This window comes from Neofelis nebulosa, chromosome 8 (assembly GCF_028018385.1).
Source record: "Neofelis nebulosa isolate mNeoNeb1 chromosome 8, mNeoNeb1.pri, whole genome shotgun sequence".
Taxonomy (NCBI): Eukaryota; Metazoa; Chordata; class Mammalia; order Carnivora; family Felidae; genus Neofelis; species Neofelis nebulosa.
The window spans coordinates 30,232,005-30,257,466 of NC_080789.1; the positions used below are offsets into that span (position 1 = coordinate 30,232,005).

Consider the following 25,462-nt stretch of genomic DNA (forward strand, 5'->3'; position numbering starts at 1 on the left):
AGAATCACAATCCTCTGTTCCTTCAAAGAGGATGGGTGGGAGAACACATAAAGAAGACACAAGAGGAAGAGTGGAGCAAGAGGGAAAAAGAAGGCAAAAGAGAGGAGAAGCGAGAGGGGGTAGAAAGTAAGATGGAGGAAAGGAAAAGAGAAGGCAGAGGAAAAGATGAAATGAGGACTCTCAAGGGAGGGAAGAAAAGAGAAACAAAGTAAGAAAAATAAAATGTTAATCATGTGATAGAATACCTTAAAAGGCAATGCTTCAAGTTTCTAGACATCTTTACAGTGGTGATATGATAGATAGGCCTCGTCATAAAACAGTAAAATAACACCATAAGTTCAAAATAATAAAAGAGGGCCCTTGGTGAAGCATATGACAAGCCCCATGCACTATGAGCTGTAAATGGGTGCATTAAACTTGGTGACCCTGCTGATGTAGGACATGATTGCACACCCAAGACTGTTCTAGTGGTGATGTTTCGTTGAAACCCTGCCAGTTGACTTTTGAACTCAGAGCTTCTCAAACATAGCTCTTTATTCATTAAACAGTCTGCCCCCTTGCAAGTAGTCTGTATGTACCTGTTACCTTTACTGGGCCTACATGATGTTGCCTCCATCTCTTGGGCTTTGGTAAAGTCTTTGATGACAGCATAGGTTCCTACCAAATAAGAAAGCAAAATGGACTTGTTGACTTTACAATTCGACTAAGGCAGCAAATCAAGATCACTTAATTACAATCTTGCTTATAGGAAATAAAACCATCATTTTTAGAGTGATGATCATAAATCATGATTTTCCTAGTAGGATTAACTAGAGATTCACTAGTTCCTTAATGGGAAATCATTAATGCTCCAAACCGGCAGAAACCTATGTGACTAGCCATTTCAGTTTTCTCAAGACTGAGACATTTCCTGGAATGTGGGAACTTTGGGAGTAAAAGAGGGAAAGTCCTGGGCAAACCAAGAGGAGTGGGTCACCCTTAGACACCTCCCACCACTCATCACCCTCTACCTACCTTCCTCAGACTCAACTTGAAGATTAACTTGGCAATTCTCTAGAATTGAGCTTCTATTTTGTTTTATATACATCTGTTAATGCAACCTGCCCCCTACTGAGTCCAAGAGCTGAATCTGTGTCTCACTCATTTTTATGTCCCTAAAGCCTGGTACATTGTATGGCACTCAGAAGAGCTTGCTGAACTGAGCCGTCTGAGCAACTGAGTTGATTCTCTGCTGAGTATCAAGTCAATAGAGACTGTTATATCCTCAGGAAAGAATGGTATTTTCTTCATTGTGTATGCACCCCCAGCTACCTACGTGGAACTTAGCTTGAACAGGAATAGAAGTCATTTAAAAGCTTTACCTTCACTGTAAACTATGTGGCTTTCTAAACACACTCACAGCGGCTAAGGGTACAGGTCAAGAGTCAGACTGACCTGAGTTCAAACCCAGGCTCCACAACTTACTAGCTCTGCGACCTTCAGCAAGTCACCTAACTTCTTTATGCATCACTTTCCCACCTATGCCTTTTATAAGTGGGAAGACCAAGTAAGACACATGTATGTAGCATACCCAGCTCTTGGCCGTGTGGTAAGAACCTAACATATGGTAGTTCACAGTACTCTATTGGAGTTTTCTTCCTAAGCCCCAAGAGAGCAAAGGTGAAAATAATTAGAAAACATTATATATAATAATATCTCCCAAGTTCTTTTTAAACCCCAAAACCCTTCCATCGTGGATTTTCTATTTTTTTAACACCAAAAGTGCGTCTTTATAATTACGACATTCTGCTGCTGCCTATAATAAGCATAACACTAGAATCTAAGGCAACAATCACCAAAAACTGCACTGTGTCCTGGTGGCAGAGTATCTTCATCTCTCCATCTCTCCCTTTTTATTACTTAAACTTCCCATTACGTGAGCCATTTACTCAATTTTCACTGAACTTTTCACAAACCAGAAAGTCACTGGACTTGGACCAACTCCTGTAAAATTTTACTGCTTTCTAGTTATTGCATAATGATTCCTAAGAGTTAACGTTTTACTTTTCTTCTAAAATAAGGGATTTGCTTAAAGGAAGAAATCTCATTATAAGTACTAATGATCCTAAATCCACTGTTTTATTACTCTTCTAAGAACTGATAAATTTATCTGGACAAAGTTTAAAGTCATCAGTAAAGCACAGATTATTGGTATAATATCACTTCTCCTCTTTCTCTTCTTCCTCTCTCTTCTTTCATCTAATTACATATTTAATGTTTATCCTCTTTGGGAAATGTAAATTGGAAAAAATACAGAAATAATACTTTATTTAGGAATAAATGCTTAAAGTACTTTGTAACATTGTTATTTCTTCCAAAATGCTCTGTTCAAATGTGAGTATAAAATGCTGCTTCAATAAGCATTTCTGATGTAATGTTATATACGCTTTCCTTAAAAAGAAAACACATCCTGCTGAAGCATGCACTGAAAATAATAGAGCACATGTAAAATAAACAGTCAGGGGAAAACCATTAAGTACTCAAGTGATATTGAGAATTCTGAGAAGATAGAGGTAGTGGCATAGTTTTTTAATCCTCCAAAATTTCCCTTAAAAATATATATAAAGATATCAAAACGTCTGTAAGAAACTAAGTGACAGGCTGTCCCCTGAAAACTAAAATCCAAGCAGAAGAGAACAAACCATGCTATATATTTGTAGTCATATAATAAAATGAAGGCTGTAAATGAGAAAATATAGTATTGATATATGTAATTGATACATGCTCTAACAATATAGATTAAGTAGTTATCAAAAATGGGAGGAAAATGAGGAGACCATATGAAAAGTAGAATAAGCCTACTGATTATCTTATTAATTGGGAAGAAAAGATATGAATCAAATCAAATGCTGTTGAAAGATGCAGAACACTAACTCCTATGAATATAATAGTAGGAACTCCATAGACAATCAAGAGGAGGAGAGGAATGTTTTGTTTTGTTTTGTTTTGTTTTCAGCCTTATTGAAGTATAATTGACACATATAACTGTAAGGTTTTTAAAATGGTTTGATACATATACATTGTAAAAGGATTTCCCTCCTCATCCATTGAGCCAATTAACATATTGATCACCTCACATATTTTCCTTTTTTAGGAGAGGGGTAAAACATTGAATTTCTTCTTTTAACAAATTCCAATTATAGAATATAGTGTTAGCAACTATAGTTACCATATTATACCTTGTACATTAGGTTCTTAGACTTTATTTAACTTATTAATGAAAGTTTATACACTTTTACCAACCTCTATTCCCCCACACCCTAGCCCTTGGCAACCACTTTTCTACCTCTGTTTCTACAAATTCACCTTTTTTACTTTAACTTTTTTAGATTATACATATAAGTTACATCATGCAGTATTTATATTTTGCTGTATGGTTATTTCATTTAGCATAATGTCCCCCAGGTTTACCCATATTGTCCTAAATGGCAGGATTTACTTCTTAAGACTGAGTAGTATTCCATTGTATACATACACAAACACACACACACACTAAAGGCTTTAAGAGATAATGTATATCACATTTTCTCTATGTACTCATTAGTCAACAAACATTTGGGTTATTTCCATAAATTAACTGTTGTAAATAATGCTGCAGTAAATATGGGAGTACAGATATCTGAGATAATGATTTCATTTCCTTTGGATATATACCCAAAAGTCAGATTGCTAGGTCATATGGTAGCTACAGTTGTTTAATTTTTTTTTTTTTTTTAATTTTTAGAGATGGGGGAGAGGGGCCAGGGGTCAGAGGCAGGGATGGGTGGGAGAGAGACAGACAGACAGACAGAGGATCCCAAGCAGGCTCCACGTGCAGTGTGGAGCCCTACATGGGGCCCAATCCCACAACCCTAGAGTCATGACCCAAGCCAAAATCAAGAGCCAGATGCTCAGCCAATTTAGCCACCCAGGCACCCATATATTTTTAATTTCTTAAGGAACCTGCATATTTTCATCCCCACTAAAAGTGTACAAGGGTTCCTTATTCTCCACATCCTCACCAGCATTTATTATCTTCTATTTAATAATAGCCATCTTAACAGGCATGAGGTAATAGCTCACTATGATTTTTATTTGCATAAAAAAGGTGATGTTAAGCACCTTTTCATGTACCTGCTGGGCATGTGTTTTTTTTTTTTCTTTTTTTTCTTTTTTTTTTTAATGTCTATTTAAGTCTTTTTCTCATTTTTAATTTTTTTATTGTGTTACAAGTTTCTTGTATATTTTGGATATTAACCCCTTCTTGGAAATGAGGTTTGCAAATAATTTCTCCTATTCCATAGGTTGTTTTTTCATTTTTTAAATTTTCTTTGCTGTACAGATGTGGGGATTTTTTAGTTTGATGTAGTTCTATTTGTTTATTTTTGCATTTATTGCCTTTGCTTTTGGTGTCAAATCAAAAAAATCATTCCGGGGGCACCTGGGTGGCTCAGTTGGTTGAGCGTCTGACTTCGGCTCAGGTCATGATCTCACAGTTTGTGAGTTCGAGCCCCGCGTCGGGCTCTGTGCTGACAGCTCAGAGCCTGGAGCCTGCTTCGGATTCTGTGTCTCCCTCTCTCTCTGCCCCTTCCCCGTTCATGCTCTGTCTCTCTCTGTCACTTAAAAATGAATAAATGTTAAAAAAAATTTTTTTTAAATAATTCCCAAGACCAGTGTCAAGTAGGTTATCTCCTATATTTTCATGTAAGAGTTTTATGGTGTCAGGCCTAAGGTTTAAGTCTTTAATTCATTTTGAGTTGATTTTTGTGTATGATGTTTTATTCTTTTGCATTTGGTTGTTCAGTTTTCCCAATACCATGTATTAAAGAAACTTTCCTTTCCCTGTATTATATTCTTGGGCCCTTTGTCAAAAATTATTTGACCATATATTATGTGTTTATTTCTGTGTTCTCCATTGTGTCCCATTGATTTGTGTGACTGTTTTTATGCCAAACCATACTGTTTTGATTACCACAGCTTTATAATATAGTAATACAGCTTCATAATATACTTTAAAATCAGGTAGTGTGATGCCTCTAGCTTTCTTCTTTTTCAAGATTGCTTTGGCCATTTGGAGTCTTTTGTGGTTCCCTACAAATTTTAGAATTGTTTTTCCTGTTTCTGTGGAAAATGCCATTTGAATTTTTGTTGGTATTGTATTGTATCTGTAGATTGCTTTGGGTAGTGTGTACATTTTAACAACATTAATTCTTTCAATCCATGAACACAGACTCTCTTTCCATTTATTGGCATCTCTCAATTTCTTTCATCAATCTCTTATAGTTTTCAGTGTACAGATCTATCACCTCCTTGGTTAAATTTATTTATAAGTATTTTATTCTTTTTGATGCTACTGTAAATAGGATTATTTTTTTTAATGTCTCTGATATTCACTGTTAGTATATAGAAAGGCAATAAATGTTTTTATGTTGACTTTGGATCCTGCAAGTGTACTGAATTGATTAGTTCTAACAGTTTTTGATGGGGTCTTTGAGGCTTTCTATATATAATATCATGTCATCTGCAATAGAAACAACTTTCTTTCTTCTTTTCTGATTTGGATGCTTTTATTACTTTTTCTTGCCTAATTGATCTGGCAAAGACTTCCAGTATTATGTTGAATAAAAGTGATGAGTGATCATTTTTTTCTTATTCCTGACCTTAGAGGATGATATTAGCTGTGAGTTTGTCATATATGATCTTTATTATGTTGAAGTGCATTCCTTCTATACACAGTTTGATGAGTGTTTTTATCATAAAAGATGTTGAATTTTGTCAAAAAAAGTTGCATTTATTGAGATGATTGTATGACTTTTATCCTTCATTTTGTTATTATGGTGTATTATATTTATTGATTTGTGGATGTTGAATCATCCTTGAGTTCCTGGAATCAATCCCACTTAATTGTGGTGGATAATCCTCTTAAAAAAACTGTTGAATTTGCTTCCCTAGTATTTTCTTGAGGGTTTTGCATCTATGTTCATCAGAGATGTTACCTATAATTATCTTTTCTTGTAGTGTCCTTTTCTGGCTTTGGTATCAGAGTAATGCTAGGATTGTAAAGTAAGTTTGAAGTATTCCCTTCCTTCTATTTTTTGGAAGAATTTGAAAAAGATTGGAATTAATTCTTCTTTAAATGTTTGGTAGAATTTACCAATAAAGCCATCTGACCCTGGGCTTTTTTGTTGAGAGGTTTTGATTACTGATTCAATCTCCTTACTAGTGATTGGGCTGTTCAGATTTTCTATTTCTTCATGATTCAGTCCTGATAGGTTGTATGTTTCCAGTCACTTACCCATTTTTTCTAGGTTGTCCAATTTGTTGGCATATAATTGTTCAGACTAGTATCATATGATCTTGTGTGTTTGTGTGCTATTAGTTGTAATGCATCTTCTTTCATTTATAATTTCTTTTATTTGAGTCTTTTCTCTGTTTTTCTTTGTCAGCCTAGCTAAAGATTTATCTATTTTGTTTATCCTTTCAAAAAACCAGCTCTTAGTTTCATTGATTTTTCCATTGTCTTTTTAGTTTCTACTTCATTTCTTTCCATTCTGATCTTTGTTATTTCTTTCCTTCTATTAACTTTCAGCCTAGTTTGTTCCTCTTTTGAGAGTTCCCTGAGGTGTAAAATTGGGTAATTTATTTGTGATCTTTTTTGTTTCCTAACGTAGGAGGTTAATGGTACAAATTTCCCTCTTAGAACTGCTTTTGCTGTGTCCCATAAATTTTGGTATGGTGTGCTTTCCTTTTCATTTGTGTCAAGATGCTGTATTTCTCTTTTGATTTCTTCTTTGACCCATTAGTTGTTCAGGAGCACGTTGTTTAATTCCCACATATTTGTGAATTGTATTTTTCTTTTTGTAATTTTTCTTTTTGTAATTGATTTCTAGTTTCATGCCACTGTGGCCACAAAATATGCTTGATATTATTTCAGTTTTCTTAACTTTATTAAGACTTATTTTGTGGTCTTACATATGATCTACAGTGGAAAATGTTACACGAGCACTTGCGAATGTTTATTCTAGTGTGATTGGATAGAATGTTCTGTACGTGTCTGTTAGTTAGGTTCATCTGGTTTAACATGTAGTTTAAGCTCAGTGTTTTTTCATTGTGGTGAGAGTGTGTCTCAGCCTCTCCTACCCATTTCAGTGAGGGTCTATTCTTATTCACCTAATATGTAGTAGTCATTCAGCTAGTTTCTGGATTTCTTTCTGAGGTACATTCAGTGTGTCAATGGAGTAGGGAAACTTAAGAGCTTCTTATATTGCCATCTTGGTTGACTATTGCTATTTTTCTAATTGTTCATATAAAGGCAAGTATTACAATAAAAAGATAAATCTTCCTAAATACTAAAAAAATATGCTTAAGAAATAGAGGAAGCAAATAAAATGGTCCATAAGGGAAAGACACATTCTTATGTGAAAAAGGCAAGGTGGGGAAAATTGTGTAGTGTGTGCACCTATTTATTAAAAAAAAAGAGAAGATACAAAAGGGGGGGGGAGGAATGTTAATACATACATATTAGCTTATATCAACAAAAACAATAGAAGAATTAAACATAAAATTAAAAATCATTATCTAAATGGTGAAGGTTCAGGAAGAGAAACTAAACTTTTTTAAATCCTTTTTTGTTTAGGATATTTGACTTAGAACCATGTGAATAGTTTTTATTAATCACAAAACAATTTTTAAAGCAATATCAAAAATACATAAACATAAAATAAGTGTAATTCTTTATCCAGTTAATTAGGAAGACCACACAGAGAAGACTGTATTAAGTGACTTTAAAACACAATCATTTGGCTGGTATCCCCAGTAGAATGTACCTTAGGACAAAAAAAAAAATTGCAAAACAAAATGTTTACTAGTTTCAGGTGATCATATTATGCTGGTAGTATAAGTATCACTAATCTAAGACTATTAATATTGTGGAATAAAAAAAATGAAAAAATATGTAGCATTTCTAATTCAGTTATTTCCAATGACCTTGAGCACCAGTATTCTCAGCACAGAACAAAGGAAGGATAGGTATAAGGTACAATAAATTAATTTTTTAAATGTTTTTTAATGTTTATTCATTTTTGAGAGACAGAGCGTGAGCAGGGGAGGGGCAGAGAGAGAGGGAGACACAGAATCCGAAGCAGGCTCCAGGCTCTGAGCTGTCAGCACAGAGCCCAACACAGGGCTTGAACCCATGAACTGTGAGATCATGACCTGAGCCGAAGTCGGGCGCTCAACTGACTGAGCCACCCAGGCACCCCTAGAATAAATTAAATTTTTAAAAAAACAGCGTTCCTAGATTTGAACTGGGAGTATTGGTGTGACTCATAATGTATTTTACCTTTTCAAAAATATGTATTTCTTAGAATATATATAATGTGTGTGCGCACACACACACACATACATACACACACGTTAGTATTCCCAGATCCAGATTATGGTCTCTAAATACCATTCTCAAAGGACTCAAAGGACTGGGGCAGGAAACAAGTTTCCTTGCTATATACTAAATAACAAGGAAACTGTCACAGACTACAAGGGTCATATCAGCAGACCTCAGTAGCCAACATAAAGAGGCCTCTGCTCCTCTTCACACAAAAAAGGGGGGATAATTTGAGCATTAATAATTATACAAATTGCAAGAAAGTTAACAAATATTTTAAATTCATGAGGATTTAATAATTCTATTAAAAATTTTTAATCTCTTCACCATTGATAAAGGCAAAAAAATCAAGTTTTTCCTATGTGAACTGAACTATCAATATGGTAAGTAAAGAAAGTTTTGTTTTATAAAAATGCTTCAGCTAATATGTGAAGAAGAAATCATAAAATTAGACTATCAAAATTTTGCAAATTGTAATGAAATAATGGTTCATTAATTGAGTATAAATGACTCCTGATGTCACAAAAAGAGAGTCAACTAAATATTTTCTGCCTCTTGGGACACCTGGGTGGCTCAGTCAGTTAAGAGTCCAACTTCAGCTCAGGTCATGATCTCACAGTCCATGAGTTCAAGCCCTTGTCTGGCTTTGTGCTGACAGTCTAGAGCCTGGAGTCTGCTTCGGATTCTCCCTCTTACTGTCACTCCCCCTCCCTCAAAAATAAACATTAAAAAAATTTTTAATTAAAAAAAATAAATAAGAGCCTAGTACATCTTACTGTCTTGTGATTACTGTTTACCTGTTTGTCATTTACTTCCACAATTCTGAACTCAGTAAGGGCAAGGACCAGGTTTATCTAAGCTACTTTTGTAGGCTCAACAGCTAGCACATAGCAGGGGCTCAATTCATATTTGTCAAATGAATGAGTCAATAAATGAATGAATCAATGAGCAAATATAACTCCATTGATCGCGTGGTGCCAAGATATGATATCAAGTCATTCTATCAGAAATAGTTCATACTTTGTGTCATTTAATCCTCACAGAACTCGCGCAAGAAGGATATTAGTCCCATTTGATAGATAAGGAAATTGGGGCTCAGAGAGCCTACGGGACTGACTCAAAGCCACATGGGGAGGAAATGGTGATAGGATTAAGAGTCCAATCCAGGCCTGATAGATTCCAGAACTCTTGGGTCTTTCTGACTTCCCAGGCTCCTTCCTGCTTCTGAATGTTACATCATCTCCCAAAGGGGGAAGAAAAAAGAAGCTGGTAGAAAGATCCTCCCTTTACAAATTGGAAAAGGTGACCTCAGAGTCATATACAAGAGCAAGGGCACTGCCCCTCTCAAGCACAGCAGCTGACTTTCAGCCATCTCTAGTGTAATATAAGGAAAAAGTTAAAAAAATATGCTCACATTCACACACATTGACTTTATATGGCTTTGGGCTGTGTTCTTTATTTTATTTTAAACATATCTTTTTCTCTCTCTTTTTAGTCATATTTCTGAAATAACAGAACGTTGTGTTCTGTATCAAATCTCACAACTGCACATAAAAAAGTGTACCTCAGAGTCTCCTACTTAAAAAGATATGGAAATGCAAGATTCTGGTGAGTCTAAATATTTCTTTATTACATTCTCAGGTTGAAAGAAAGTTTGTTCATCCTTTTCTTTTCCTAAGGCTGTTAAACACAGTAACCTTGTCCCTTCTTATCTTCATGGCTTTTCTGGAGTTTCAAAATTGTCCATGGAGCCAACCTCAGGATTGCCTGTCCTTCATATGATACATACAGTTAGGTACAGTTCTATTCTTTTCCTGGAGCAGAAAAAGAAACAATAGGTATTTCCCATGCATTTAGCAAAAAAGGACCCTTATTTTCAGGGAGGTAAATAAAGGGAAAGGAATGATGATGTTCTAGCCCTTTATGAGTGAGGTGCTGCTTTTTTATTTATTTTTTTTTAATTTTTTTTTCAACGTTTTTTATTTATTTTTGGGACAGAGAGAGACAGAGCATGAATGGGGGAGGGGCAGAGAGAGAGGGAGACACAGAATCGGAAACAGGCTCCAGACTCCGAGCCATCAGCCCAGAGCCTGACGCGGGGCTCGAACTCACGGACCGCGAGATCGTGACCTGGCTGAAGTCGGACGCTTAACCGACTGCGCCACCCAGGCGCCCCGAGGTGCTGCTTTTTTAAAGCCACTTCCTTTTTATACTAATTATTAATGTTTCCCAGATGTTTATGTCTAAGACATATCCTTTGGACTGTGATACTGAGTTTATCATACTCATCAACAGGTAAATTGGTTGGTGTCTACATACAAAATAAGCAAACAGGTGCCCTGAACAATGCAAAAATAATCCTGTATTCAAAATTTAAAAATTAGTTAAAAACCAAATACCCTTTTATTCTCAAGTACATGGGTTTCATTAAAAGTTCAAATTGGAGACTCACAGCTAAAGTCAATGCCATGAAAATCCTATTTTCAATCATGGTAAGGTACATTTTCAAAGGATTTCTTTTAGAATCAGGTGGATGTTTGTTCCTGATTGAGTCATGAGGAAATAATTTCTGTACATAACAAACTATTCCTTTTCTTCATTTCTTAATGAGTCAAAGAGCCTCATAATGTTACCAATCAAATACCTTTTTGAGATCTGTTTTAAAGCAATCGGACAGTTAAATGGCCAGACATAAGTACTAATATGTTACCAAAAATGTCCGTTTTATCTTCTCTTCAACAGATTATCGTCACCATCTGACAGTTATCATTTACCAATTATTAAACTTGTACAGTTATCAAAGGACCTGTTGGTGTTTGTATGCTCTATCATTGTTCCTCTTTCTTTTGTAACCCTCTTTAAAATGTTACCCCTCCATCAAGCATTTTATCAGAAAATAAGAAAATCACTCCTCCACACAATGTAAATTATTTTTAACACAGAAAAAAGTGAATGATCGTTATTTGTTCTGTCAGCCTCTTTTTACTAAAACTGCATTTTGTCTCTGTTTTGCATAGTACTTGGCCAGGCACACAGGGGAGTTGAAAGGATAGTAGTTGATGATAATTATGATGCATCCTGTGCTTGTTCACAAGGGACATTTGCTAAAGATTAAAAATAAATTCACAACTAATTGACTACCAGCCATAAGCTATACTGCTGGGATACCAAACCACCAACTGGAAAGAAAATGGCTGAGCAGATCTTGCCAAGGATGAACCCAGAGATCAAAAATGACTTCCTTGCTTGCCTAAAACATAGCTAATCAAATGAATGGCAACTTCAGTATTTCTGTGATTCTCCGAAGGGCTCACCTCAGGATATGAATGTTTAGTTGCAAGTGTTGAAGCTCATCCCCCAAAGTTGTCCTTTGAAGCCATCGATGAAAAAATATTTATTTAACACCAAGTATGTGACTTGTGTTTGTGGACTCTGGGAGGCAACCATAAATAAGATGCCTATAATTCTTTCCTTTGTGGTGTTTACCCTAGCAAGGAAGGAAATAGTAAGAGACTTTAAGTAGTGCTACAGAAAGATGAGGAAGAGAGTAATAATGTATTCCAGTGTCAGAGACACCTCAGTTCCTTATTTTCTATTTGTTACACCTACCTCAAATTGAAGGCAGTATTCTTTATTCTTCTATACCTTATGCATGAGAGATGATCCAGGAAGCCTTAGTGATTGTCTTTCCCAAGGAAACATGATTCCCAATGGCATAAGAACAATCAACTTTACTAACAAATCATGTGGACGAGCAATAGAGAAGCACTGAGAAGTTAAGATTGGTTTTTTTGAAGGCTTAATTCTACCTTAGGAGCTAATGCTGTCAGAACAACCCTACAGCTTAGATTTTTCTCTCTCCTCTACTTCATCCATATTTTGTTTTTTCTGGACATTCTCTTATCTTTCCTTTGACCTATTGTCTGCCATCTTGCCCCCTCTTTCACAAAGCCTGAGATCATAGATTATGGTTATGTGATAGGAGCTGTTGATATTCACCAACATCTAATTCTCCTCTATTTTTTGTTAGATATTTCCCTGCCCCCTTGAAGTTAGGTGTGGCCACATGACAGTGCTGGACAAAGGAATGTGAATTACCCTCTGGATCCAGTGTTTCATGGCTTATGCTTGACTCCCCAGCTCTTTCTCATCTCCTGCTGTGGTATACTCTGCAGCTTAGTGACTAGATGGCAGCGTCATAAGATAGTAGATTCTCCTTCAGCTTTAGTCCCTATGTGACGATAATAGACAAAGCTCTTCCTGACATCATGAGTGGAAAATAACCTGAAATTTTGAGGTTGTTACCAAATATAACTTGGACTATTCTGACATATGTAGATAGAGGAGGAAAGAGATTAACTAGCACATACAGTAATAGGGTATTGGCAACAGAATGCATTTATTTAACAAGTATTTATTGAGTTGCTGCTATGTAAGTACCAGGATCTAAGCTGGGAATATAGAGCAAAGGCAATAAAGTCACTGCCCTCAAAATGCTTGTTGTCAAATGAGAAACAACAACAACAACCTGACAAATATACAAACGATTATGATATAAGTTGACTGGAAAACCTTTTTTTTTGTTGTTTTCTAATTAGCCAAATACACTAAGGAAAAGTTTGGAGGAATTTTTGCCTAAAGGGTATGCAACTGAAAGTTTGGAGCTCAGTCCTGTCATGTTTATGTAAGTCATTACTATTACTATTATTATTATTATTACTATTATTATCATCATCAACCTACTTATTATTAAAGAATACGTGTGACTTTAGGTATCTTTAAAATAGAGGAAAAAAAATAAAATAAAAAAAATAAAATAGAGGAAGGATATTATTCCTCCCTTTTAGACTACTGAAAGTGATTGATACCCAATTGTAGAGAATATCTATGTACTTCAAGTTTTTAAGGCAAGAAGAGCATCCCAGGCAGAGTGTTTAGCGGAAAGGCCTCTGGCTGTGATGTTAGTAGCTGTGTACAATTGAGCCACGTCCCTGAACCTTGATGTTTTCATGTTAGTCATTCCACAGGTGTCCAGTGAGCATTCATTGTGCACCAGGTACCATGCTACGCTCTAGGGATAGGCCAGTGACCAGGCATGGTCTTCCCACTCTACAAGCCAGCAGAGAGCGTGAACTTTAAGTATTATCATTAATCGCCTAATTATGAATGTATTAAGAGCTATAAAGGGGATTTTATTGGACCACATGGTTGAGGGACCTAAGTGGGAAGAGAGTCATCAGGGATAGCTGATGATTAAACTGAGTTTGGAAGAAGGTATAAAACCAGCATCACAATATTTACCTTGAAGGTAGCTGTAAGGATTTTAAAAATAAATGTAAAATTCCCGGAAAAAAACTGGTTCTTAATAGATGCTAGTCCTTGAACAGTGTTTAAAAACTGGTGCATACATGATCAAAAGCAAAATACTTAAAGGGGAAAAAAAGGATGCAGCATTTAACCACATATTAATATATAATTTACTACTCTCATTGTCACTATCAATATTAAAACATTGCACTGAGCCATTTCATAATTGTATTTTTATGTTTCCCCTGACATCTCTCAATTCAACCACTGGGGAAGCCCCTGTCTTCCTGTCTGCCTTGTTTTGGTTTTGTTTCATGTACCTTTCCTGGCAACGGGGTCCATTTAGTTGACTGGTTACCATAGAAGCCTGCTTGCTCTGAAGGGTAGTAAGTGTTCTAGGGAAATCAGCAAACTACAGGAAAGGAAAGACTGAAAAACTCTTGCCCAGATTATGAGTCAACAGGTAAATTTGATTCATTTTATTCCACATTACTTCTAGGTGGGGCCTAATCTGGGGTGCAAATAGCAGGTTAAAGTTTTTATTGCTTCAAAATAGGTGTTCTATCAAACCATTTTATCTCTATTTGCATGGCTGTAAACAGTTTAAATAAGTAAGTCTCTTGATTTCACCACCTTATTTTATTTTATGAATAACTTTCTTTTATTGCTTCATAAAAAAAACTTCACAAAATTTTTAACTTAGTTCCCATTGCATGGGGAGTGAAGGGGTATTATAAAAGTGTGTTTCATGGTGATAATTATAAATGACATATAGAACAAGACTGAAAACCTAGACTTGCTTGATAGTGGGCATACAGAAGGAGAAAGATAGTGAACATCTGTATCCATGAGACTTTCAAGTTGAGTCTATAGGAAGAAAAAAAGTATTAATAAATACACAATTGAGGACTGAACTTAAACCAATATGGATTTCAATTGAACAAACTGTTTCATTCATTTGTAGAGAGTGGAGACTAACATATACTTTGTTAAGCATGTGTTATTTCCCAGTGACCTCTGAAATAATATTATTGTTATTTCCATTTTTTTGAATGAGGAAATTAAAGTTAAGTTCAAAGAGAAAGACAGAGATACTCTTATACAAGGACCCTACATCCCCAGGAACAAAAACACAGTAACAGTAATTTCATCATTTCAGTTGAGTATATGAAGCAAATTAAAATTTAGATAGTACCTAGCATTTAGAAAAAGTGTGACTTTTAAAAACACAAAGACAACGACAACGGTGCCATCCACTGTGCCATAAAAGCAGAGTGACACAGAGACAAAAGCATGGAAAACAGGGGCTTTTGCTCTGTTGTTTGTTGAAAAGGAAGCACTATAGCATTGGCAAAAACAGCCCTGCACTTGCATTCGATGGAAAGAAATCAGAAAGTCCTCTGGAACAGGCTTGAGCTTTGTGGAAAATCGTGTCCTGGTGCAAAAGTAATAGCTGTTATAGATAAATAACCATTTATAGCTCTTTACCTCGGTTAAACTGTTATCTTCCAGTCTGTAAAAGATAATTTGGGTTTTTTGCAGAGCTTTTTAAAGAAAACACTCTGCCTCTTATGAAATCCATCTCCCCAAGCTTTGCTCAAGAGTTTGAAGGCATTCTATGAATATCTTGGAAATCACATCTCTGAAAAGCAGACTGTTAGTCCTGAGTAACATCTCCCTCCATTGAATTATACTTTCCTTGCCTAAATAGCAGGTGGGGCTCAAAAGCAGGAGGATGTCCCTACGGAGAATTTAAGGGCTTTTCATCCCTGAAATTTCAGATATGCTTTAGAAAACAGCAGAAGTTCAGCATCCAGATCAATTTAACATTTAACGGGAAAAGTGCAGAACCACTGGAACAAAACATTAGATTACAAACTTTCCACATGGTGAAATGGCCTCAAGACAGGTGAGTTGGAAACCACATGTTAAAACCCTTCCCTGAGATTCCTAAAATGAAAGTTTACTCTATTACCATTTTATCTTTAAGAGAAGAATTTTAAAAGTTTGCCAACTCTTGGGCTTTGCTAATGGAAAGTTGAAACAAAAACATTAACGTTAAATCTAGGAAAACTGTAGGATGACATTTCTTCATTGTGTTAAAATACACATCACATAACACTTTCTGTCGTAATCATTTTAAGTGTGCAGTCAGCGGCGTTACGTACATCCATATCGTTGTGCAACCATCTCCACCCTCCATCTCCAGAACTCTTTTCACCTTGCAAAACTGAAACTCAGTCAGTACCCACTAAATAATAACTCGCCATAGCACACACACACCCCCCCCCCCTGCTCCCCAGCCTCTGGAAACCACCATTCTACTTTCTGTCTTTTTTCTTTTTTTTTTTTTTTTTTCCTTTTTCCTCATGCCCCATCCCTTGGTAACCACCATTCTATTTGCTGTCACTGTAAGTTCAGTTTCAATTTGGGGTGTGTGTGTGTGTGTGTGTGTGTGTGTGTGTATTTTCATACGCCACCTACAAATGTGTAGAGAGCAAGAGGGAGTCACTCACCTCAAGCAGCGACACAAGGCCACTGCAGCTAAGACCAGATATTTCCCAAACCTGCACGGGTTGACAACACCCAGAACTGAGAAGCAACAGAAGCAGAGGAGGTCTGCAATGGCCCAAGACTGACTAAATTCCTTTAAAGGGGAGGATTCTGCAGCACACCGTCAGTGTCTAGACACTGATCATTTCACGTCTGACCGCATCAAAAAGACAACTGCTATTGCCACTGAAGGCTCTGCCCATTGATTTCTGAACAAAACAGATCCTCCATTGCTTGAACATAATAAGCAGCACATACCGAGAGCTGCCCTGGGACTAGACCAAGGCCTTGTGTCAACTCACAGACTGACTCTGAGTTTGCTTTGCTAACTTCCTACCCCTTGTTATATCATATTTGTTGTATGATTTTTTATTGTGCTTTGCCTTGTGTGACACGTAAGAAGCCAAGTTAAACGGGTAGTGAGAGGTCATTGAGTTTGAAATCCTGAACCTGCTTAATAATTATGTTAACCTTGCTTTATGATCGAGTAAAGCTGTATGAAAAGACACAACTCGTGTGTGCGCCTTCGTAACGTACTCACGACAAAATGGAATCACAGCATATTTGTCTTTCAGTGTCTGACTTATTTCACTTAATGTAATGCTCTAGATTCAGTCATGTTATTGCAAATGGCAGATGCCCTTCTTTTTTATGGCTGAATAATATTCTGATATATAAATGTATACATAAATATTTATGTATATTTCCAATATTTATATGCACCATGTGTTCATTATCCATTTCTTTATTCATTCATCTGTCAAGAATATTTCATACTACAAAATGCTTTTCATCTGTAGAATGGCATTGTAATATCAGCTATCACTATTCTTATTGGCAATGAGTAAATGACTGGAGCATATCCACCACGGAGATTCCCCTAGCAAAATGTTTTGCAAGAGAATTCTACCCACGGTAATAAATAGAGGCTTCACAAACCATAAGGCGTACAACCCAGCAGAAAATGGTTGTGGACATCCTGAGATCAAGCATAATTAAACAGGCAAAACCTCCAGTCTCCATGCCTTTATGTACTTGGTAAACAGCTAAGATATAAATGGTCAACCCCAAAATTCTATTGTTTCCCTGTATCTTGCATACTCTGTGCAGTTTGCTCTGAATCACTGTTCAAAAAAAAAAAAAAAATCCCAATGATTCATCCTCCTCTAATCTTAGTAGAAATCATTTCTACACCAGAGTGGACTTTATTTTCCCTTCTACCTTCAGTCAGCATGGAGTCAGAGAAGAAGCTGGGGCACGCTTGCTAAGCCCTTCTCTACCACAAATCACCTCTAAGACCTTGAGTAAGTCATTTCTCATCTGGACCTTCCTTCCTTCATCTGTAGAGTGCGGGGGCTGAGCTGGAAGGTTTCTAAAGTCCCTTCCAATTTGAAGATTCTGTGATAATACAGAGCTGTTCCCAGGTGCCTGGCAAAACTCCTAGTTTCTGTCTTTGTTGTTTCCCATGTACATTTAAATTATGGGTCCCTCAAGTAAATTTCAATAAAAAGTCTCCTTACCCAGGGTTAATTGCAAGTTTTAAAAGGGGGAAGGGGAGAACCCACACAAAGAGTTGTTGAAAGCTCAGAGATTGCTACCAGGATTAGAATCAGCACTTTTGTCTTGCCAAAATTCCTCTCTGAAGTCACACAGGACAATCCTCTTAATAAAAGAGGCAGGTTTAGCTGGACGGGTCACACCCAGCCTAACAATGGTGGGAATTTCAAGACATTGTTAAGCTGCAGTCACATGAAATTGAACTTTTGTATCCTATCGGACAGTACTAGCATCGCTTGCTAGGGGGCAAAACCAGAAATAATAAACTTTTAACCAGAAAAAAATACAAGTGCTTATTGAAATCCAAGAACATCACAATGCTTGCCCTTGATATTCCCTGGGCTCAGGACCATATTAAATGCTTCATAGGCCACAGGCCCTCTTATTCTGGACAGCAGGTCCCACATTCTTTCAAACATTAATTCAAGTCCACATCTCATCTTAAATACATTTTTCTTTAAACTGCAAAAGGATTTTTCTTTTTCTTTTTGAAATTGTTTCATTTTGAGGTTTCTCTCTCTTATTTTCTAGTCTATAATTTCTTTTTTTCAGATCTTGGATATTTTCATTGGCTCTAAAATGTTTTATTGCCTCTGGTACCCAATGAATGAAAATCTCCATGATTAACCCAAGTTCAAAATTCTTTTGAAAATGAACCAAATCATCAGAACTGGGTCACAGAGTAAAGGCAAAATCTGTGACACCTCCTCCCGATACTCTACAAGCCAGCTACATCCCCTGAACCCAGACTGTACTCTGGAGTCTCCAAAGCCAATTCAGGCTGGATTCATATTTGAGAACAGAACCCCTAACTTCCTGGTTAACCAAATTCAGGAGAAGAAATAGAAGTAAATGAAAGTTTCCGTTCAGAATATGGCCCTAAGAGGACTTTATACCCTCCTAGAAGTTGGTTCTTCTGCCTCATTATAGACTGACCTTTGAAATGGAACTTTGCCTACATATCATGATAGCATTGAAATGGTGCTCAGGTTCCAAGGATGGGAGTTTTCAAGGATAGCAGTTTGACACCTGGGAAGGCAGGGATTATAAATCAGAAACTTTGTACTGTACTTAGTATTGGAAAAATAGTCTGCCAGAACAGACATCGCCTGTATTCCGATACCTGGTATCTAATCTGGAAAACATTCTAATTGTTCTCAGTTTTTTCGTGACAAAATACAAGCTATTGCCTCAAGAGGGAAGAAAAAAAAAACAGATAATCTTGATTACAGGGTCAAGGATCTATTTAGGACAGCAGCTCTCATTCAGCATTGTTTTGGACATCAAAAATGCATTTCACTAAAGCTCTCTCTCCTTGAGGGTTTGCAAATAAAATCATCTTGAACGTTCATGAAATAGAAACTGTCAGTCAATCCATTGATAACTGAAACAATAAACCTATTCAAGAATACACAGTTTAGAAACATATATGAAAAATGTCCTCTTCAAATGTCTTAGACCTCTGGAAAACACTGCTCCCTTTCGGAATCTTCCATGCCCAAGGCTTGTTAGCATCCACAGATGCCTTGTGTACTTAGAAACTTTCCAAGGTAATTGAATCTTTTTTCCCTAAACCAGAACTAGAACACATTCCTGACAGTGGAACAGAATACGTAAACTCCATACTTTCCTGGAACATCGAAAACATATGATCTCCATCCTAAAGAGGATCCTCCTATGAAATGACATTGAGTGATAGTCATATTCAATTCCTAATAACAAATCTACCTTCTTTCTTCATCCAGGATGAATGGAAAATGGCAGAGAGGGGATGAGGATATTGGGAAAGGACTTTGCCAGCCCACACCCCTCTTCTCTTCTAAGAAGAGCATTCACTGAATGTGTAAAAGAAACTAAACAAATTTCTTTCATTTGAACCTTTCCTACCTACTGTTGAGGTGAAAGTCATTGCACATATATCTATTTATATATTTCAGAGGTGGGCTGCCTGGCCTTTGTCTGAGTTATGTATTAGTCCATAGGAGAAAATGATAAAAAAAATTTCTTCTTCTTTTTTTTCTTTTACCATCATACTGTCATATGGTCCTGCTGACCTCATTGGACTTGGACCTGTGGGGCAAAAGCATGATTCCCAGGTGTCTGCCATCTCTTCTAGCCCTGCTCAGGCCCAGAATGGCCTAAGAGGGTGTGAGATTTGGCTTCAAAGGAATTAGTAACTCCATTCCAGAGCAGGATGGAATCCTGGCAGCCCAGGGTGTCCCCAAAAGTTCCAGCCTGTGGCCCAGCATATTCCTACATGGCTCAGACCTGCAGACCAATTCCAGGGAGCCTGGATGCCAAATCAGCACCAGGTGCACATGCAGTTCACACCCCTCCCTCCTGCACCTGCACTGAGGTATCCAGGAACACTGGGCTGGTGTGAACAGGGGTCTCTGACCCAATGCAGCAGACCATGTTCCTGGGGCCAGGGGTTTCCCTACTGCACTCCTGTTGCAGAGTCAGGAGGGTCCTTTGAGCCAGATTTCTTATGGCCCTATGCTCGGAAAATACACAGCGACTCGGTGGGAGTTGGGCCTCCGGGTGCCTCTCATCAGCAGCCTTCTGTCACTGTTAAGAAATTTCTATAATTTCGAGGTGACTGACCCAACTTCTCTTCTTCCTGGGATGGGTTGTTTTTGTTTTTGTTTTCAATTGGTAGCAAGCACCAGATAAAATAGTACCACTCATCCCTGGTTTAATAGGAAGGAGATAGCAGTCTGCATATCTAGCAAGTTATTTTTTTAAATCTTTCTATGCATACAGTCTGTCTATGTAGGTGTTGCTAACTGTGTGATATGTTAGCTGCATCGCCTCTTTTCTACTAATTGTACATTGGATTCGACAAAATTTCTGGTAACAGTAAAACATTGTGGTCAGGGTATTATAGTTTTCAAGTAGAATATGACAAAAAACAGGTACGAATATTCTCCAAGGAGAAGCCTATGTTGGAACATAATCTAGTCAGGTGGCTTATTAGGATTTTTGTTGAATTTTAAGAACTTGCTGATTTGTTTTACTCTTAGAAAGGGTGCATCCACTGTCCTTTGAAAGTATATTATGTACTCTGCCACCATATCTTCTGTGGTTAATATTTTTGAGAGAGTTTAATTTTTAAATGGACTGGGGAGCTTACCCCTGGGACCTAACTATTATGAAAATTTTAGCTGTTTGCTCTGGCTTTTGATTAGAACTATGGATAAAACCCCTCATTTAATAAATAGTTTTTCTCACTAATTAAGAAATTGAGGGTCCACGTTATGCAATGGCTAGCTACACTGCTAATTTAGTGGCAAGAGACTCAACTTCAAGAGTTCATCACATGGTGATACTTGGTTTAGTAATTTGTATTAATTTGGTTAGATCCTTGGAGAAATCCTAAATTCTTTTAGTGAAGCTATTCTTTTTAATCCCTTAAAAGGGTATTTGACAACCCTGAAATCATCATACATGCATTCAACAGATATTGCTGAACAAATGCTACTTATAAGAGATTCTAAGTGGCTAAGGCAGAGGGAATACAAAGTACGTAAGATATGCTCTCACACTCAAGAAAGTTTTGGTCTGACAGGGATCTTTGCAATTCTCAGAGCTGGTGTGCCCCAGTTACCACCTCAGAGGCTTTCTATATCTTCCTCTTACTTCCACCTCTATATAGCACTCTTGGGAATTTTGCTTCAGCCCCAAAGATAACTCAAGTGACTGACCAGTAGAGGGTGGTTTTCTTACTTTTGGAACCAAGTAGACTTTCTGTACAGACATTTTAGAATTAAACCCAGTGACCTCAAATTTATGCAATTTTATGATCTTGGCAAAGTCTCCTAAGCAGACAAACTGAAGATTTTACAAACCATATGATGTTCCTAGGAAAAAAAAAAAAAAAAAGGTTCTATGACCAAATAATTTTGGGGAGTGCTATATATAGTATATTCTGCTCTTGTTGATTATGAGTGTGCATGTTAAATGTTATCAGATACCCAACTGTAAAGAAATTTGGTTAACTTTGTTTAATCCAGCATTTTCCAAGCTTGTTTGAATACAGAGCCCTTTTTCAGTAATGATTATTAACATTTCATGGGAAACTAATGTGCTTTGGAACATAATTTGGGAAATACTATTCTATTCCACGCATTGGCAAACCTTTATGTAAAAGGCCATATCATGAATATTTTAGGCTTTATGGCCCAGATAGCCTCTGTCACAAATACTCAACTCTGCAGTTGTGGCAGGAAAGCAGCCATAGGCATTACATAAACAAATGGGCGTGGCTACATAGTCCGATATAATTTTACTTGCAAAATAAGCAGTGGGCTGGATTTAGCCCAGAGGCCCTAGTTTGCCAACCCGTGGTCTATAGTTTCCACTAAAACTTTTCAGAAGAGCTAAAGCTCCACCCAGAAAGGTTCCAAACTCCTCTCGCTGTATGTAACATTCAAAAACAATCTATCCATTCTAAAATTTTATTTTTAAGGTATCTTTTTAGTCTGAAACTATTATCAACCTAAATAAATAGCTGTTCTTTCCATCAGAGGTTTGAAGTGCTTGCCAAGAGGTAGTTCTTTAGCCACTGACTAAAGAACAGTGGTTATCATGGATTGTGGGACAGCAACAGGTTTTTGTTTTCTTTGTTGTACTTTTCTGTAATATTTTTGTGATCAGAAACAAAAACAGCAGAAGATATTTTTTAAATAATCCTCCTGGAGTTCAACAGTTTTTGCAATCCTCTTGTCTTGATAGTAATGTCACCTCATATTGGCATGGCACTTGGTAATTCCCAATGCCTTCTATGGCTTTTATTTCATACCCACTTCCCATTTCTCCTTTTAAGTAAAACAGGACAAATACAGGTTCTGCTCTCAGCTCTCTTCAGTCTCTTGTCCGTGTTTTTCACTCTCTCTCATAATGTAAATTTTCACCTCTTTATGGCTGTTTCCTAAGTGTATATTCCTAGATCTAATTCATCTCCTCTTATCAGAATCACCTTGGAATTTATTAAATGTGCCAATCTCTGAATCCCCCTCAAGGATTAATCAAAATACTCAAGGATGGAGACTGAGTGTGTTTTTTGAATACCACATAAATCTAGATTTATCTTGCTGGTTTAAAAGGAAAAAACAGCAAACAAAATCCTCCTTTTGAGAGATTTAATTGTATATTATTTTTTCTTGGTTTGTCTTCTGTAGCAGACTTCTAAAGCAAGGTATATGGCTTATTTATCTTTTTATACTTTATATACCTAGTTACCAACTCTAATGCCCATTGACATAAAAGATGGAGCCCATTTTAGCCATCAAGACAAATGAATATGCATTAAACATAAAGATATTTATGCATTTGTTCATTCTATTTTCCTACTTTCCTCATACTTCCCAATCCACTACATTTGGGTTCATTTCTTCTGCCACACCACTGACATTGTTCTTTCACAGATCACAAACAGCCCTTTAGTTACTAAACCCAAGAGCCACATAAGTACTCATCTTTTGTGCTCTCTTTTTAGCTTTTGACACTGATGACCATCCCCTTCTTCTTGAAAGGCTGTCTACTTAAATGTCCCATATATACACTAATTCATACACAAAACTGAACCCATCCTGTGGTCACAAATGGGCACTTCCTGCTTTGTCTCCTCTCTATCCAAATGATACCACTATCCACCTCATTCCCCAAACAGACACCTGAATATCAATCTTAACTCACTCTTTTGCTTATTCTATCAACTTTATATAATTAACTTCCAACTATTTACCCACAATTCCAAACCAAAAGACTCCAAAAACGCAACTATTTTCCACAACTCACTTGGCAACAAAATCTGCCCTGAAATGATTGAAGGTTATTAATAGTTTTAATGTACCTCATTTATGGTGAATATTTGTATGTTTTACTGTGCAAATAGAAAGGTCTTGATTACTGCCCAGACCTTCCGGAGAGTAGTATGTAACATATTTTATGTGCATCATATTACCTTTCTGGAAGTATCCAAAAAATTCTTAAATCCAAAAAAGTTTGGTCTTGGCAGATCCTGGGGATTGTGAGCTCATACCTCCTAAATAGCTCCAGAGCTCTTCCGGTTCTCTCCATCTCCCTTATGTAAGGGGACTGCCATCACTTGCTGGATTGCTTCTCAACTGCTGCTGTGTCCTCACTCTTGCTTCTTCCAATCCATCCTAAAAAGAAAAAAAAAAAGGGAATGAGAGAGAGAGAGCGAGAAAAAAAAAAGATACATCTCTCATATTTTGCTTCTAGCATAAAGTCCAAAGTTTGAACATGGCCAAAAATTCCCCAGATGATCCGGCCGCTGCCTATGTCTCTAGCCATATTTCCATCACTTTCTACCCCCAACTCATACCAAACACCTAGTTCCTCCATGCCCCTACTCTCCTTCACATTCAGTCTTGGAATGGACTCCATAATTGTTTTGTTGAATGATTAAACAAAATATAATTCACTTTTTTCCTAGGCTGCTAAGAGAGAACCAATAGGTATTTTCTCTGAGCAGATTACTGTTATTTCTTAATTCCTCTCCTTTTGGTATGAGGAATGGAGATGGAGGCCGCAATAACTATACATAAGAGTATTAGTTAATAAAAATAATGTATGGACAAGAGCAACCTAAATTTCTGTCCAAACACAAATGTCCTGTTGCCCTAATGACATTTCAAAAGTATTTCCTGGTATTTGAACCATTTTATATTAGTTGCTTCTCTACCTAACACTTAACATTTGTAGTAATTGTACCTCTGGCAACATTTATTATTAAACATCTACCATGCACAGAACAATTTATATACATTGTATAAATTATTTCTAATCCTTGTATTAAACATGTAAGGTGGGTATTATTATCTCAGTCTTAAGGATGAGGAAACTGAGGCTTAACCTATTTCCCCCAAGGCCACAGATTCAAGTGTCAGAAATGGGATTTCAAGCTAGTCCTCTTCATCTACAAAGCCTTCTCTACTCCTGCACAGTCTTGCAGCTCAGTAAAAACCCGTCGTAGTATTAGGCAAGGCTGAAGTGATGAATCATGGGTGACAGGGAAGGGAAACTAGTGAGAGGCACCCAGGGGAGTGACAAAGTAAACAGGAAGGCAGGAAGAAAAAGCATAGAACTTATAAACTCCTTAGTTATAAAGATATCTGGCTAGACTGTAAATCCTATCAAGGAAAGGTCTAATTCTTTTACTTCTTTATCTTTTGCCCTGCTTAGGACAGGGCTGGGAAAAGAATGGACACTTAATGAGGACTTGTGAACTGACCATTTGTTAATAAGTTGTTGACTAAGTATCACCATTAATCACTGCCTACAATTCCCCCACCCTTAAGATAGTGTGTAGCAGAGATCAGGGCAAGGTGTGGTAGGTTCAGGGAGGCTTATCAATAGAAGGCATTTTAATACCTATAATGATCTCCTCATTAAACTCTCTGACCTAAGATAATATTTGGAAAAGCTCTGATTGCCAATAAGCCAAAGTCCTGTGTTTGACTGTCAGTGAAATGAGCTGATGAGAAAGAAGTTGGATTTCTATCAATGAACTGGATAGGTACTGGTTTCTATATTCATAAATATTTACTAAGTACCTCCTGTAAGGAAGGCAATGAATGGGTAGGTACTATGCATGGAAACATCCAAATACCTGGATGT

At 36.9% G+C, this 25,462-nt stretch overlaps 1 long non-coding RNA gene across 1 annotated transcript; it reads right to left on the reverse strand.

The window, feature by feature from the left end:
• Nucleotides 1–491: 491 nt before the first annotated feature.
• Nucleotides 492–24,820, reverse strand: LOC131483949 (uncharacterized). The gene is made up of 3 exons (XR_009247955.1): nt 24,699–24,820; nt 23,862–23,985; nt 492–657 (listed from the first exon to the last, which is right to left on the reverse strand). It is a non-coding gene; the product is annotated as an uncharacterized LOC131483949 (long non-coding RNA).
• Between the last annotated feature and the right edge of the window lie 642 nt (nt 24,821–25,462).